At 42.2% G+C, this 15,558-nt stretch overlaps 1 protein-coding gene across 1 annotated transcript in view; it reads left to right on the forward strand.

Annotated features, from left to right (window-relative positions):
• DNAI1 (dynein axonemal intermediate chain 1) overlaps positions 1 to 15,558 on the forward strand; it is a gene marked incomplete at both ends in the record, with an annotated part of 133,300 nt that overhangs the window by 42,392 nt on the left and 75,350 nt on the right. The gene's annotated exons all lie outside the window — the stretch shown is intronic.

The following is a 15,558-nucleotide window of genomic DNA, read 5'->3' on the forward strand; positions in this document are numbered from 1 at the left end:
ATAGTTGTTTCTTTTAATAGCTCCTCTTAAAGCAAAATAAGCTAAATTCTGGTCTCTGGGCCACAATTTAAGGAAATAGGGAGTGATGGAATAAATATGTCTTTGAATTTAATAAAAATAAAGTATTTTAAACTATTTTGGATGCAGTGTACAGATTTATGATGTCTTCAGCAAGAAGCTATTTGACATATGAAAGTGAGAAAACAGGAAGAACTAGAGGAGGAAAAGGCAATACTAATAAGCATTGGGAGTTCATGTTTCAGGGAATAAAGAATATTTCTTTGGCAGTCAGGAAAATTTTCCCTGAGGGTTGTTACGGTATTGCCGAGTCTGATTATTCAGAGATCACAAGGCAGGCTCTCAAAATCATGAGATTATTACAAATGATAAGACTTCATTTCTTTTTATTTGCCTTCTGTGCTTTCAGAGCAAAATGTGTTTGGTGTTTTAAAACCTTCTTTTATTGCCATGAGGGCTAGAAATGTTTTGTTCTGAAACAAAGCAGAAGCAGAACTTGTGCTTAAATAACGAAGCTGAGGCTTGGAAGAAAACCTCCTGCTATTGCAGCTCTCACGATATTGCAGGAATTGGCAGTCCTGTTGTGGCTCCTGTCTGTAAGATGCCTTGCACGGCTCTTTAAGCAGTGTTCTTCAAGAACACAGAGGCAATGGTTCCCAAATATATGGACTTCTGTGACCTGAGAAGAATCACAATGGGTTCATGGCTGCACAGATCTGATGAATTACAGCTTTTGCAATTTTACGTTTTGTGAGACCAGCATGCAGCTCCACTCCAATCCTTGGAACACAATTAGGAAACTACTGGTAAGTCATGGGTCTGATCCAGTTTTGCTAGTTTGATATTCCTTGCTGTTAATTTGCTTCCTTTACAGCATTTCAGTTTATCTGTAGCAATTAGGTTGCTGTTGTGGCTGAACTATTTGTGATTTTTAATGAAATTTTCTGAATTCGGATTCCCACTGAGAAGAATGAATTAAGTTTTGCAAAGGAAAGTTTGAGCTATTTTTTCAGATTTGCCAAAAGGTTTTTGAGGTTTCCAGCCAAACCCCAAGCCCCATTGGGATCTTCCATACTTTAAAGGCATCAGAGCTTAGCTTCTTCCTACATGCCTGTTGTACTGCAAGATCTCTGACAGCCTGTAAGCCTTCCAGACTTCACAGCATGCTCTGAAAATTGCAATTTCCTTTTCTTCTTTGAAACAAATTCTTATCATTTCTTGCATATGGTGTTACAGCTGACAGTATGTAGTCCCAGCCTGAATACTAAGACTGTAATACTGTTTCTTGAGTTCTGCTGGAGTGCATAAATGACTTCAACTGGACGCTCAGAGTAGGTGCCATGGGAAAGAAAACACAATCAGTTTACAAGTGACAGTCGGTTGGGACCATGTTCTGTATTGACCACCAGCTGACTCAACATTTTAACAAGACATTGCCTTCCCAATTTGAATTCCACTGTTTCTTGAACCCTTAGTTTTCTCCAAGCCTCACTGGATGCCATTTGAACTATTAATCATGTGTTTTTTTCTTTTACTTAGCATGTGCATTTATGTGGTCATATCATTCCCTGCTGTGTTGGGTAGGAGAGGGCAATCATGGGATATCTAAAATACTGCTGGGCTCTATTCTGGTTCCATGATTAGGCTTACCAGAGTCTCTGGCTATGGAATTGTATTTAATTTCTGTTTATATAAACAAGATCAGATGCAACCCCCTGTTTTCATTTGGAAGGTATTTGACTATGTCTGCCTTCTGCATTACAACATAAGGTATTTCTTCATTTATTGGAAGGATCTGTAAATTAGCACATTGGTCTGATTTTAATTCCTGGCTAATGCGGTGTTGGTTTCATACAAAAGTCAGTGTGAAATTAAAGAATGATACACAATCAGGCTGGAATGGGTCTCCAGAAATCAGTTACTCTGTATCAGGACAGGCTTAGTTCTGCCTAATGGCTTCTGACACGTGTGTGGCACTTCTTAATGCTTATCTTAATGCTTAAAAAGAAGGGGATTCTGTCTGCTCTTAAGCATCCTGCCAGATTCACTTGCTGGATAAAAAACCTGTGGGAGGACACGTGACAGCCCTTGCCACAGGGTTTGTTTTATCTCCAAATCTGAACTTCAGAAGTAAAAGACCAGAGCTTGGACTGGAAACTAGATGAAGGATTTCCCACTTTAGCCAGGTGTTAAGGCAAGGACACATCCTTCTGGAGGCGAGTCTCCTTACAGCAGCAGGGACCTTTTAATTCCTTGTGTAGGTGTATATCCAGAGAGTCTTTAAGTTCATCACAGACCATGCCCTACTTAGATCCTTTTCTTTTTCTTTTCTACTCCTGCAAGGTAACACGTTCCCAAAACAGGGTTCTGCTGCAAGAAAGCATCCAAAGAAAACATCCTCGGTTAATGACTTGTTGTGTCCTTTGCTCATCCGTGGAAAATTTCCAAAGGACACAGTGCTGAGGAAGCAGGGAGCATTGCTACCCTGAGCCCCGTCCCCTTTTTCAATTGGCAGAGAGAAGGCTGAGGGTGCACACAACGGCTTGGAGATGCTCCTGTGCTCTCCCTTCTGTGTGTTGTGTAATGATGGAACAGAACATAACACCCAATATATCCCCTGGAAAATATGTTAGCTCCTGTCTATCAGCTGCTTACAGGCTGCATTTGTAGAAATTCTGGCTTTGTAAGGGCAGAGTCGCTGGAGAAGGGATTTGGTGTAATACCACATATGTTAATGTTGTCTGGCATCACCTCCTCCTCTGTATTATAAATATCCTGATCGGTAGTGGAACAGCATTAATTTGTACATGTTTTCATGCCAATTTTGATTGCTTTTTCTAATCAAATATTTACAAACAATCCCACCGTGCTGTCTGGCATCATGAGGCGGCTTTCTGAGCGAACCCGTTAATTTTATGCTGCACAGCATCGGCTGATTAGATGCTTTGTGGAGGAAGAATTGATATGAAAGCAAAGAAATGAAAACAGCAATACTCCTGCCAAGCGCTCTAGCCTGTTGCTACACGTTGCTTTCATTCGTCAGCTGGTTTTATTCATTTGTCCGAAGGGATGTTAGTGAGTGAATCTTAACGGAGAATTACGCAGACTGTGAAGCAGTGCTCAGGAGCACGGGAGTGTGGCTTCCTTGCTGTCTTCTCTCTGCACCCCTGCTCCCAACACCAGAGGTCAGCTTTCTACTGTTCATTTGAAGCACTTTCTGCTCCAGCTGAAGCATCTAGCCATTACAAAACATAAAGAAACAAACAAGATCCGACTCTCCTCCAGGCAAAACAGGGCTTTCAAGAAGGGTTAAGATAGGAATAGCCGTGGGCTGGATAAGCTACTCTGCACTTCCCCTAGCAGAGCTAATTTCTAATAGCCCCTGTCTTCCAGCCTGGTGCCGTAGTTACCCATGTTTGTTCGGACTAACAGCTTCAGAGCTGATGGATATGAGAGCTTCTCTGTGGTGACCTGGGATTGCAGAGGGGGCAGGATCTCTGTTTTAGATACTTAAATGATCTCCATTGCTGTGATATCTCAGTTTCTCTCTGCCTTGATAGCCTGCATCTTCCCAGATGAGGCTGGGCAATCCTGCTTGCATTTGTACTGATGAAAAAGCCAAGCCTCTGTGCCTGTAGAAGACAACACTTATCCAGAGCTGCATTCGTCTCAGATCCCATAGGGCATGCCTCAAAACAAGGGGCTCTATTCCAGCAATTCACCCTAAGGCACAGTGACTCCAGAGACCTTTTTCAGAGATGCTATTCAACCTCAAGTGCTGCTTCTCCAGACCAGTGCTCTCACATCATGTTTCTGTTTTGAAGAGACCTCTTAGCTTGACCCAACCATCTTTTGTTCCTGCAAAGAGCAGGATACTCACTAGACAGATATCTGTCTGTACTGGTTAATACCCAGTCTGTGAACTGGATCACAAGTCAGCTTTGAAGACCTAGCTCTCTTTAGATTTCATTTAAGAACTGCTAATTACATAGATTGAATGTTACAATATCACCACCAGTGCTCTGAGATGGCAATGCTGTTTAAAATGATTGGTTTTCAAGAAGATCAGCAAGCTCAGGGTCACAGAGTTAGAACAAAGAGTGGGTAAGAAGAAATGGCAGAGGGAAAGAGAGATCAGCATTTATAGTAGCAGCCCATGATGAGATTGTTTTGTGTCTGTCATGAAAACAGACTTGAAAATATTCTTCTACCTTGATGTACACTCTGAAAAAGAAAACTTCCAGCTCAATCTAAAAGGCCACCAGGCAGCTGCAGAAGTTCACCACAGGGGTCTGACACCAGGTGCTGTATGCTTTCACTAACCAGAGACCAGCAGGAGGGAAGAGGTGCCACTGCTGTGTGTGATTCTGGTCAGACCTTTACCGGAGTGTTGTTTATCTAGCTAGCAACAGATCAGCCTTCACAATGAATGTTAAAATTGAGAAAAGTTCAGAGATAAGCCACAGTATGACTTATGTCTGCAAACTCTGCCTTACAGTGAGATACTTAAGCAGCTCATCTTATTAAAGATAAGTTTAAGTAGTGATTTGCTTACTGTCCATTAAGTATGTGAAGGGAAAGGAAGGAGATACCTTACAGAACAGAACCCTTTCATCGTACTTAGATATTCATCTAGGATGGAATCTAGCAACTGGAGGTAGAATTCAGGGATCTCAGGGAGCTGGAAATAAATTGACTTTTTAATGGAGGAAGTAATTAAGCATAGGAACAAATACAGAATTTATTCATCACAATGATCTCCTCTGGCTTTAAAATTTATAAATCTATGTTGGGTTCATGCCATTACTAATTCTAGCAATACATAAGTTACATAAGCAATACATAGTTTGTAAGCTCCTAAAGTTAGATAGCTTGTCATTATTCCTAGGTCAGAATGGTACAAAGAAATTGCATAAGGCCCCATTAAAGGCTTTTTCTTCAAAGACTTTTCTCTTCTGTCTTTTGTTCTGGAGATGAGTAAGGATCATTTTTCAACAGAGGGGATCAGTAAAAACCTGAAGGAAATGTATCTAATGTAAAGTTTTCATTAGAGTTGAAGCTCCTGAGACATCAAAACTCTTCTTAGCTTACCTTTGGCTTTTGCCACTGCACAACAAAAATATGTTGTTCAGTATAACATTTCTCCCTGCTGATCAGGACTTAGGGATTTCAGTCATAGCATTCTGTTCTTCACTTCATGCTTGGTAGTGTTTGGCAGGCTGCTAGACTGTCAGAATATAAGCACAAATATCTGGATTTTAGCCTCCACTGACTCGTATCACAGGCTGCTTTAGGTTACGATTCTATTAGGAATACTTTAAAATAACTGGTCATTGAAGAATAAGTACAGACTGAATTCTGAGTTTTTAGACACGTTGAACACCAGAACAGTACTGTAATCTCTGTATTTTTTTCCCCCCCCTTGAGTGTTACTTGTTTTGTTCTCAGGGATATCAGTTTGCTGTAATTCAGATGAGAGATGACAAAAGTGAATTTTAGAGTATTGTGGCATAAAATCAACTGCAGAAGGTAGAAAAGAATTACTCGGGGATGCTTAAATCTCTGTATCATTGAAGATTCTAAGCTGTGAATCATATAACTAGCTTGGGTTGTGCCTTCAGCAGCTTCTCTCCACTTGTGCTTTCCTGGCTATAAGATAGGAAGAACATGAATTTTCTTTGTGGGAAATGTGAGATTTACTCTGTGCATAGGGCATCCTGAATATTTCAACAGTATTGTAGTGGATTTAGATCACTGCTAAATTTTAGAAATTGAATGCTGTTGGAAAGAGTCTCATCTGCCATAAAAGAAAGGTAGCAAGTATTGCTCTGTGAACTGTTGCCAGCTCATTCAGCCCTGAGTTATTCTCATCAGATTCCTCCAGGTATAAGAGAGCTAAGAAAAGATCCTATTCCAAGTGGGATATGTTGGCATTCACCAGTTCCTCTCATGAAACGGTGCCCGATGAAATGTTTTCCAGCGCTGCACAAGAGATCTTCATAGAGGGACAGTTGCATCAGCTGTCTTATTAGTTTGGTGAGTACTTAAAGGGGAACCCAACACAGTAGATTCTTAAGATGTTGAAACTGTGGATGCCAGATTCTAGAAGCCAAAGCTTTTGGAGTTTGGAGACATTTGACTAAGCCTTCCTGGGTAGCCTTGATGATGTATGACTTTTTAGAAGGACAGGATCACCCCAGCAAAATACCAGGATCTGATTTTCACATGATAACATGGTATTTGATCTGAAAAGTGTCTGAGTGTTTTGTAGTGTTCAGTTTCCAGCAGGTTGTCTTTGTCTTGCCTAGGGCTAGATGCAGCTCCTTAATGTGTAGGAGCCCAGGTGCACTCTTTTCCTTGCCTTGGCTCACACGGCATAGGAGAGTGTTTTTTTGGAGCAAAACGTAATTCCTAGATGCTCTGCATCTCATCCTTAGCTGCAGAGATGCTGGAGGGAAGCCAGATTGCCCATCAACAGCCTAGCTGGTGTGGACAGGAGGTAATGTGGACCTAAACCCCCCTTTAATTCCCACAGCAAATCCATGGTCTTGACCAGGCTTGTAGTTCGGTTTAGCTTGTGTAGCGTGGTTGACTTCCCAGAGTGGAATCCTACAAAGTTGGCTGTTGCTAGAAAAAGGCGGAAGTTTCTTCTTAGGTTTATAAATACCTGGTGGAAGGGAAAAAAGAAATGTGGAGCCAGACTCTTGAGATAGCAAGAAGTCCATAAGACAAAACTTCTGCACTGTGGGAATGGTTGAACAATGAAAGAGTTCACCTAGGGAGGCTGTGGAGATACCTCCTTGGAGATAAACAAAAAAACCTGACTTGATACATTCCTGGGCAACATCCTCTAGCTGAGTCCATGGTTGGACTAGATATCTCCAGAGGTGTCTTCCAATCTCAGATCTTCACTGATTTTTTTTTTTATTTTTTTTTTCCATCCTATTCCCACCATATCTAAGTGTGAGCCAAAGTTTGGCCCATGGTTTGCACAGGTATTTGATAATTTGTGCGAGCCTTTTGTACCAGTCCCATTCTTTCATAACAGCTAATTGCTGTTCAAAAATTTCACTCGGAAGGATCCTCTCTCTTCTTGCCATTAATTATTCTTTTTTCTTCTGCCTCTGTTATCTGATCAAAGGATTGAAAGCTGTTGCTTTGTTGCTGTATAAGTGGCAACGGACTTTATCTGAGACTAACAAACACAGAATTTACTTTTGTTTTAATTCAGTTTTCTAGAAAACTAATAGTTTTTCTCTGAAATTACTTTTAGTAGCTCTTAAAAACCACTTACACTAATCGCCAATCATATGCTTCACAGATCTGTTTCAGATGCAAAGTATTTCATGCACTAAAAATAAAAGCAGGCCAAAAGAATAAAGAAAAAAAAAAAAGAAAGAAAAAGGAAATTACTGTGAGAATATCTGGTCTATATTCCAGCCATGTACAAAGAGGCATGCTGAAAGATACTGTCCAGATTTAATCATTGATAGCTGGCTTCTGCACAGGGAAGGGGGAAGAGGACCTCTGGGACCACAAATTAATAGGGGCCTAGACAGTGTGCTGGAAAAATACGTCGCTTTTTTAATGCCCTGTTTTTATACACTTTCAGAAGTGTTTGATGTAAACCACTGCTGAAAATGCGATGGGGCATGTGTCATAATGGCTGCTCTCATATTCGTTCTTGTTTGAAGTATGTTCCCGTGCAAAATTGCCCGCAGGTTGGCCTATGTAACGCTGCTTCTCCTGGGCTCCTCAGTCAAATCTGGGTCTTCTGCCAAATGTCTTCAGAAAAGTTCTCTGAGCTGCAGTATCATTCCTAATTGCCTCCTCCACGGTCTAGCCTGTACGCATCCATCTCATCAGGCATCTGTCTGCTTTCAAGAGGCTGCAGCACCATCATAAAACCCTAATGTGTCTGTCCTTTAATTATAGAATACATAAGCATCTCCTGCAGAGCATGCATCCCCCTCATTGCTCATCAGGTCAGGAACGCTGAGATGCCGGCAGCCTGGCTTGTTTGCAGTAACAGCAGGCTGGTGTGGTTATCCAAAGGTGGCACATTTATAGAGGTCTGTTAGTGGCGTGATCCTGGGGATTTCTGAATGGTGTGTGCCTCCTGGAAGCCCCCTGTTGCTAACAAGCACTTGGCCACTTGATGGCACTCTTAAATATTTAGTTGGTTGCAAATGCTGTTAAATATACCAGTTTTTTAGAACAGGGATGGAGGAAAGAGAGCCTCAGGTATTAAATAGTAAACCACTATCAAGATTGCAGCTTAAGCTGACCACAATAAGAAAGGCAGGAGCAAGAGTTCAGCTGGTTGAGACAGCTGCTGCCAAATGTGTGCTGGTAGGATTAGCCCGGCTTCCCAGCTCTGGAGTGCTCTGCGGAGATGAGTGTTGGAGCTGGAAAGTGTCCTTCAGTCCCTGGCTTCTGAAGAGTTTATGCATTATCTGAGATTGTTAGGCTGTCAGTCGGAGGGTCAGAACACGAATGTATTCCAGAAAGCAACAGGAGTATTGCTTTGAATGGTATTGATATGTGGAACTTTTATAGCCCCCATCAGTCACTCTTTTCCTCCCTCTGTGATGTGCATCCTCAGGAGTGCTGTGAGAAGTATGGAGAAGAGGGGACTAAAACCACATTAGCTGTTTGGCACGGCAGGGGCTGGAATACAAATCTCCCTGTTGCCAGTCTTGTGCTTTCATCTTATAGACTCCCTTGCCCTTTTTTAAAAAAAACTTTCTTCAAAGTATAAGTTAGCAGTATACTGGAGCAGTTGCACTATTACTATTTGCATTGCAAAACCAAACCCTTATGAGTATCTTTTTTAAAGAAGCAATTTTTAAAAGTAATTTTAGTGCCTTCTAAACCTAAAATGCAAAGTCCTCTCTGATCAGAACGAGAGAAGTCTGGTATTATTTGGAGCATTGCAACCTCAGCCCAATAGCATATTCCTTTTCTTTCTAACACTCACCTGCTCTCCTTCGTGTGAAGCAGGGGAGAGCCAAGCTGCAAGTCAAACACTCCTGCTATTTTTGGGAAAGCGCTGCGTCTTTTCATCCTGTTCTCCCCTGTTCTTGTTTGCCTCTGAGCCTCTGCTAGAGCAAGCAGTGACAAACAGTGCATTTCTCCAGGTGTTTCCTACATCTTTAGTTTTTGTTGTCCCAGATGACTGCAGCATCTTTTGTATTACTTTGCCAGACGGTATTTTAGGATAAGATGCAAACATTTGTGACAGCTCATTTCCATACAGGCTGTTTTTATCTATCGGTCTGTGCTTCTGAAGTGTGTGTCTTGCCTCTGACATGTGTGGAGCCTGCAGCAGTTATTAGGACTGTGGCACAGCCTCAGGTCGTGTATAAATTACAGCCTGCCTCGTCACCTGTCAATTTTGTCTTTTCCAAAATGTCCAAAAGATGTCAAAATCCTGTTTTTTCTCAATTCTCCCCAAACTGCAAGTTCTGTGGTGCCTAAGCAGAGCCACAGCTGTTTAACGTTAACGCAGTCAAGAGTACCAGGAATTTGTCCAGTGGCTGGGGAGAGGTGTCAGGCAGAATGATAAATGTGACATTCAGACATCTGAATAAACCACAATGATCTGTGATTTGCCTATGCTGGACTGATGGGATTGCTCTGAGCTTGCAGAGTTTGCTGCTGACTGGAGGGCGTATGCTCATCCCTGGGGCTGCGAAATGCCCAGCCCAGCACCAGAGGTCTCAGCAGCAGGATTCAACTTCCACTGACAGATGTCAGGAAATAAACGCCAGTGGAGATGCCAGCTGAGACAGTGTCTCAGAGGGAGTGCTGTCGAGATCAGTGGTGGCCCTGCAGCTAGGCATTATTTTTGTTGGTCCTCTGGATGGAAATATAAACTCACAACAGATGAAATGTGTGACTGATGAAAAGGCAGGTGGAGTTGTAAATCACGCTGTGAACCGGGCTGTTGTACAGAGTGATTAATCTTGTTGTAAATTGGAATTATAAAAACCAAATGCATTTTAATGCAGCCAAATATAACATTATATCTCTCTAAACAAGGAGGAGTGCTGTGTCTTGGAAGGCAACAACTCTAAGAAAATAAAAAAATAAAGTAGGCTTTTGTGGACAAGCAATAAATTTGAGTTCCCCGTGTGATATTTTGGCAGAGGGTGAACATGATCTTGGAGTGCAAACAGGGACTTCTGGGTGGCAGCAGAGAGATGGTTTAAGCATGAGCGAGGCTGATACTGGAATATTAAGTTTGATTCTGGAGCCGGTGTATTTCAGAGGATGCAGAAATACCTGTGGGTAGTTGGTAAAGAGCCCCAGGCTGATTCAAGTGTCGCAGAAGATACCTTAAAGGTGGAGAGAGAACAATGTCCAGTTAAAATCCTGGCTGCAAGTGAATTTTGCCTCAGCAGCATAAGTCCTAGCTATGTTATGTCCTCCACATATCTGTGGAAAATTTCTTAATATTCTACATTTCTCCACATCTGCTGAGAAGTGGCTTTGCAGCTGTGAGGGCAGTGCCTGTGACTGGTGTGGCAAAGCTTGTGATGGTTCCCAGCCTTTTGCTGAGCTCTGTGCCAGGCTGGTGAAAATAAATATGATTTTTGAGTTCAGGCTGTGAAGGTTATCAAAAACATGCTGAAAGGAGACTAGCATTCAGTTTTCAAGTATCTTAAGGAAGAGAAAGTGCCAGATATGAAAGAAGTCTTTCATCCAACGGAGATAAGCGAAGAATTAATAGTGATAAGCCAGACAAGGCCAATAAGGAGTTAGGTGCAACTTTTTAATCACTCAGAGTGATCAAGCATTCAAACAAACTACGAAATGAAACAATGGCCTCTCTGTCTCTTGAGATCTTCAAGTGAAGAATGCACGTACCAGCCAAAACCCAGCTACAGGCTTCAGAGCAGGATATACCTGTAACATTTGTGAGCTGTGAAATAGAGAAGGCCAAGCTTCCTGGCCCTGAGCTACAAAGTAATGAATTCTCAAAACATTTCCTTTTCTGGGAAGGGACTGTTTAGGTGGTTTGGTGTTAGTCTTTTCCCTGCCCACAGTGTGGTTCCCCGCTGGATCCACAGTGATCAGGGTTTGTATCAACACAGCCATATACTCGAGTGCTTGTGGACTCTCTAAGCAGTAGAAACAAAATGGGCACCAGTGATTCCAGTTTAAATCTCTTGGGGATCCTGGGATGGGTCCACCTTGAGCAGAGCCCTGTGAAGTCCTGGTTCTGCACCCTGTTCTTCCAGCTTGCTGTAATGTCTTGGACAGTCCCTCGCCTTTCTCTTTCCCTTGGCTGTAAGAAGCAGTGCTGCAGATGCTTGCTCGAAGCACTCTGAAGTGCTATAAAACTTCCAGTTATTATTGTTAGTCCTCACAAGCCTTTGAAAACACATTCAACACATGTCCAAACTCTCTGAGCTCTTTGGAAAGATTTGTTCTTTTCTGATTTTTCTCAACTTTTGGCATACAGCGAAGCTTGGAGTGCCAGCCGTTTCCTTTCTTACGGCGTGCCCATTCTGCGACCGCAGGGAAGTGTGGAGTTGGCAGAGCTATTTCAGTAAGCGAGGAGAGAGTCTTGCTGAAGCAGCACACGCTCACCCAGCATGTTCCACAGCGGGGTAGATGAGCCTGTGCTCAGTGCCACGCTGCACAGGTTTTGCTCACTGAGAGAGAAAAAAAAAATGTATTGAGAATTCATTAATTTGTGTCTTGCTCTGTCATCTGTGCCATGCAGGCTGTAGCACAGGCATATGATTAGGCTGTGCACAGGGTTTTATAGAACTGAGTATTAATTATAACTTGCTTGCGGACATTTGCTGGCCTGCAGATAACCTTTTTTGTCCTCTACCCTTTAAATATTTGAAAGGTGAGTAAACAGCTGAGCCACTTCTTTGGGTACCCTAACTTTTGTTGTTGAAACTGATCTCTTCTCCCTGGAGGAGATCACGTAACCGGGTGTAAAGCACAGCCAGCCCCTTCCCTTTGCTGCTCAGAAATACAAGCCTAAAGGAGAGAGCCCCAGCCTGCAAGCTCATCAAAGTGTGGGCATATCTAGGAAAGGAATGTAGATGTGCTTGTGCAGCTGTGATGCTCAGAACCAAGCAGCTGTTCACAGCCATGCTTCTCCTTCTTGCTTCCTTTTTTAGATGGGCTATTGGAGGAGAAAGGATGGATTTTAGTAGTGGTGTTTCCTTTTAGGATGGTGATTTCTCAGTCCAAGCCATATCAGTGAGACAGCTGGTGGTCTTGATTGAAAAAAAACATGTATCATAGGATCTAAGATGTGAGGCTGTAGCGTTTGGGCTTCTAAATGCTCCAGAGAGAGGATAATTTGCCAGTCTATGACATAATAATCTATAGCACTAGCTTCTTGGGTGGTAAAAATCTCGACACTGACTTGTGACCATTGAGAGTTCCCACTCTGAGATTTACTACATGTATATAGGATTTACCCTGAGCATTGTAACTGACACTGGCTTCTGACTTGAGGATACTGTTGAGCTGAGCTTCCAGGTTTGGCCACCAAGCATTTTGTAAGAAATGGAGGAAAAACACACATACCTTATGGACTTTTTGTGAAGCAAGCACGAAAGATGAAGCAAATCAAAAATTTCCATCCAACAACCAAAGTATTTTGATCTGATATCAAATATTTATTTAAATGCTTTTAAATTAATCTAAGAAAAATATAAATGAATAATCTGTTAAAACAAGCACTAACTAAATATCAAAGTGAAATATTTAAATGCTTTTCAATTTTTTTTTTTTGTTTTGCATGAGGTATTCGGTGATACTGCAATGATATTCCAAGGTATTGTGCTGCCATTAATATTTTTTTGAAAAGGGTTTATGTTGAATCTGCTCAGCTCTGTATGGAAATACAGACAAATGTTTTAGACAGCAGTGATAGTTGATTTGAAACCTGCGTCCGATTGCATGTGATACTTACAGGCTCAGTTCTCCAGGTTGAGACCAGTAATAATGCTATTGCATCTTACATTAGCAAAGCTTCTCTTCCCGTATACACTTGTTATGTGTCAGGGTTTGAAATGTAACCTCTGCTCAGATGAACACTGAGGATCCTCATCACATACAGCTCTTCCTCATTACAGCAAGAGTCTGCTCAATCCTCTTTTTGCTGTACAGCCTTGCATCTCCCTGCACTAGAGAAGAAAATCTCCTGCTGGCATGCTTGTCAAAATAACTGTCTAGTGTCTCTAGTGTCTCCAGCCCTTGTATCACAGAAAAAGAGCCACATTTCAATTTGTGCTTTGTGGGTCTGCATGGGGCAGATGCTCTCGGCTCTTCCAGTGCATCCTGGTGCATCCGTGCAGCGCAGCGCAGCTGCCTCAGCTCTGATGTTGCTGCTTTCAGCTCCAGCAGTGGTGCAGCCGCTGCCAGCTTTGGGTCTGTCATGGCTTTGCCATGTGCTCTGTGTTCTTCTACCATTGTTTCAGTGAGCTACCTGTGTCCTCAGAGACAGACCACACAAGATTTGGGGCGCACCGCAGTGCTCTGCTAGGTTTTGCTGAAAAACACAGGCCTTTTTGGTGAAAAGCCTATGCTTTAAAGCCATATCACAGATGTGCTGCTATGGGTTATTGTTCCCTTCCATTCTGTAGTATGGAATATCACTAATGAAAGATGGCTATTTTTTTCCATTTGTCAAAGAACATGTAGGTATGTTACAGCCTAGGACTCTGGGTGAGATTTCACCCTTAATTGAAATAGATTTGTATGCCTGCTCTCTCAGAAGGTTATTGTTTTACTGGGAGTTATGTGCCATGCTTCAGTGTTAATTGTGGATTATTCTCTTCACTTTGCCTTTCACCAGACATAAGCTGTACATTAGCAATCACATTATGCAGACTTATGTGCAGTATTCACACACTGTGAGTTTTAACCCACATCCGCTGTATTTCATAACATACAGGAGGCAATAGGTGGGATTCAACTCTGGGATTAAGATGAGTTTAACAGTCAGTGGAGGCTTGGTTATTACAGTCACTGGAGCACAGACAGTAAATCAGCAGACAAAATACAGGAATCTTCTCAAAGGTGGGTTTTCTGCGTTTAGGGGGAATTAGATTGATTTATCTCTATGGATCACAATGGGAGTTTAGCTTCTGAGTGCTCAGACAGACAGCCGCAGGTAGACCTGCATTTGGGTGTCTTAATCTGCAAACTGAATCCCATGTTTCACTCTGTTAGGTCTTGTTCTTGGGACCTTGCTTTTCCATTCAGGCTAAACTCCATGGAGGCTTGCTGATGCTGCTATTTTTCCTAATTAAATGCCTGCTCCCTCATTTGAAGAATGTAGCTGGCCTGTGACACTGCCAGACCAGCAAAGAAACACATCCAGAAATCAATTCGGATCTTTGGTGGGCTGATTCACCCTCTGAAGATGTGTCTTTGAGCTGTCTGTGCAGAGAGCATGGGCGACAGCCATCTGAAGCCCCTCAGTTCAGTGCCAACAGAGAGAAAGCAAATGTGTGCCACAGACTTTTTGTAAACATGCCTGGCTGGCTGTTCAGCACACTCCAGGAGAAATGAGCATGTGAATCAGCTCGAGTTCAAAAGTTATCTAATGGATTTGACTTTCTAGTCCATTCTGATGTGAGTCATTCCTGGTAGGTCATTTCCACAGCCTTTCCAAGTGTTTTTGCTGCTGGGGAGGGGAGGGATTCATCCTTATCAGGACCAGACCTCAGCCTAATACCAGTTCAATGATATTACCTGGCTTAGAACGAAGACAATTCTGTGAATTCTAAGGACAGGACAAACCTCTGATGGAGAAAACATGTTCATTTCCTTTCAACTAGAATTCTAAGAATAAGCTGCTCTCTCTTCCAAAAAATGTGTTAATAATATTATTTGGGTTCAAATATATTTAAAGCGATGCCAATATTGAAATCTCACCTTTCTGCAAAATACTTCTTTTCCCTGTTTCACCCCAGTGTACAGAAGGACCTGTGAAAAGGAGTGCTGCATACTTGGAAAGCTAGACCATTTCCACCTTCCAAATACAAAGCAGCAGTAGTTGTTTTATTGATGTGCGGGTTGCTTTCCTAATTCTTTGGATGTTGTATGTGGCCCTGATAAATTTGAGGCAAGTAACATCTGCACCTGTGTACTGATTTGGGATCAGCCTGCTGCCAAGGAAAGTTCTCTGAAGTTAGTGTTATCATGGGGGTACACATTTACCAAGTCCTTATCCTGCAGGTTGGTCAAAATGTCAGGCAGGGCAAGAAGCACTTTTAAAAGGAAATAACTGCTCTGGAAATAAGATGCATAGTAGGTACTTAAATCACAGAAAACCATAAATCTGTTTCCCATATACTATGTACCAGACGGCATTTGACAGGAAAAAAAGTGTTTGGAGAGATATCTAGGATGCCCTCAGAGTGAGCACTGTGTTGATAGATTAGGAAAGCTCCTCCTTTGCTTCTGGAGAGCTTATCTACATCAACAGCTTTTCTTCCCCTTTAAATGAATTTGGAAATTGTTTTTTAGACGAGCAAAAAGCTTGAGAATTGCAGA

This window comes from Netta rufina (genome assembly GCF_964035555.1).
Source record: "Netta rufina genome assembly, chromosome: Z".
Taxonomy (NCBI): Eukaryota; Metazoa; Chordata; class Aves; order Anseriformes; family Anatidae; genus Netta; species Netta rufina.